This window comes from Sardina pilchardus, chromosome 16 (genome assembly GCF_963854185.1).
Source record: "Sardina pilchardus chromosome 16, fSarPil1.1, whole genome shotgun sequence".
Taxonomy (NCBI): Eukaryota; Metazoa; Chordata; class Actinopteri; order Clupeiformes; family Clupeidae; genus Sardina; species Sardina pilchardus.
Genome location: NC_085009.1, coordinates 24,066,500 through 24,068,999, shown reverse-complemented (window position 1 = coordinate 24,068,999; position 2,500 = coordinate 24,066,500). Strand labels below are relative to the sequence as shown.

General features: G+C 39.8%; 1 protein-coding gene across 1 annotated transcript in view; it reads left to right on the top strand.

The window, feature by feature from the left end:
- Positions 1-2,500, top strand: part of LOC134059606 (multiple PDZ domain protein) — a 108,990-nt gene that overhangs the window by 21,507 nt on the left and 84,983 nt on the right. The window lies entirely within an intron of this gene.

The window sequence follows — 2,500 nt, the reverse complement described above, 5'->3', positions numbered from 1 at the left end:
CCAGGAGTGGATGTTTTTCAGAGGTCTGTCTCTTTCTTTGGGACAACAATATAACCTGATGTCACAACAGAATCATTTTCTAAGCATGAGTCAGTACCTGAAAGAAAAAGACAAAAAAAAGAGATAAACACCACATGAGTCTGTTTGCCATGAATACAGGGGTGTGCTCCCAACAGCCTGCCACTTAGACGTGTGACTAACACACGTCTGTTTCTGAGCTCCTGGAAGACATGGTAAGAGAGACACCTTGAATTATTAAAAGAAAATCACCACCTGCTCGAGTAAGGTGTTTAAAAAACCATTAGCAACCTGGCAAAATAACCTTGAGTTTGATATAACACTAAAGGCATACAACGCTATGCCTAAAGGGTTATATGTTTCATATCTTTATCCCTTTTTGCTTTAAAATAGAAGTAGCTTGTTAAAATCATTTCCCATATTTATTTTAGCACACCTGCGGTTAATACGCTTCCGGGAGATTGACCTTTTTCCGCAGAGGAAGAGATATTAAGTTCGCATAACTCACCTGTAGCTGCTCTCAAGGTAGAGGTGTCCAGTTGCTCAGGACAGGTAGGGCAGTGTGGATGCCTATGGGAGTGCGTTCAAGAGAGGTTGTACAACTGTGTCTGTGGTATGCAGTGAAGCAAAGCCAGAATTACATAATGTCGGAGAAAGAAAGTGACTCATTCTTCAGTTAAAGGCAGAGCGTGGAGGATTAAAAAAAAGGTCCTTGCGTGCTTCTATTTCAATTTGGCTCAGGGTGATCAGCTATTAGATTTTTCTGGATTTGGCTTATTCCCAGGCCGTCTGAACACTTTTTTTAAAAATATTTTTTTCTTTTTTTTGTCTTTGCCTTTCATTTTCTATGCCCCAGGAGTTCAGGCTTCAGTGTGCTTATATTGTCCTCTACTAAGTAGATCAGATGAGGGATTGCTTTAGCGAAATAGACACAGCAGACCCACCCGTGGTTTAATGAAATCATAAAAGTATTAGCTTGGTTTGGTGCGTGTGTATGTGCGCGCGTGTGTGTGTGTGTGTGATGTTTTTTGAAACCCAAGTGTGAGTCAGACAGTCATTCTGTTGGCGCTGCGGCGGGGGATAAAGGACACATAACTCGAGACTCAGGAGGTTCAAAATTGGACCCAAAAAGAAGCATGTCATGTAATTCTGGTCTGGCACTGATCGAGATTTTGGTTCAGATCTGTGGCCGACGAGGGTCTATGGCACAGTCTATGGTTAGAAGCTAGGGTCCGGACTGAGATGGTATCTGGGTGAGATCCACACAGAACCGGTCTGGACTGCAGACTGCAAGTGATGCAAAATAATGTTATCCGTTACCTACTAAACGCACCCCCCAGGACTCATATTGGTAGAGATGCTTTTAAAACGGTAGGGCTGCTGCCAGTACATGTTAGAGTTGAGCAGTTAAAGCTGAACCACATGTTTAATGTCATAAATGGCTCTGCTCCCAAATATTTACACTCTCACATAGAAATGGTCCATACACAACACAATCACAATACTAGGGCCAGTGTCCGTTCTTGTAAAGTACCCAGGGTTAACAGTGCAGCTAGAAGCGCTTTTTTCTATACAGGCATCATATTGTGGAATAACCTGCCACTTTCCCTCAAAATGCTAAACTCCAGAGGGAGTTTTAGACGTCAGGTGAAGGCATTTTTATGGAATAGAGTAAATTAGTTTTTTAAATATGGATGAATTATTTTATGTGATCTGTGATTTTATAGAATTTTCCCAATACTGGGTGATTCTGTGTTATATGTTGTTCTTTTGTTCTGTAATATGTCTTATATGTGTCTCAACCACCAAGGACCATGTTGGAAATAAGTGTTCACACTTTAACATGCCATCCTTTGGATTATGTTGTCTGTCTAATCCAAAATAAATCAAATCAAATCAAATCAAATCAAATCAGGCTTGTGCAAAATTGTGAAAAAAATTAGAATGACCATTTTAGAAATTCCATTTTAATTCTTGAATTTGGATTGAATTTCAATTGAGGTCAGAAACAGGATGTAGAATTACATTGTTCATAAATTACATTGTTCATAAATAAGGGTAGCGTTTAACAATGGAGCTTCACAGTATATGTCAGATATGATTGCATGAAACACACAACTTATAACTTAAAACAGTAACCAATTACTTTTCCAAAATAGCCATCCCAAAACTGAATGTATGTGAGATTCAAAAACGTTCTTGATGTTGTGTGACAATGGAATTGCCATTCATTTATTTTTAATTCCAGTCATTCCAATCCAAATTCAAATTCAACTCCCAACTTCCTGTGGGGAGGAGCCAATTCAATTAAAATTCCCGTTCATGGAATTCATGGAATGGAGGCCAATTCTAAAATTCGGAAATTTTACGCAAGCCTGCTGGACTGAAATGGTATGAGATGAACTGGGTGAGGTCCAACAGAACCCGTCCGGATTGAGATAGTTTCTGGGTGAGATGAGAGTAGGGGATGAGGGGTAGTGTA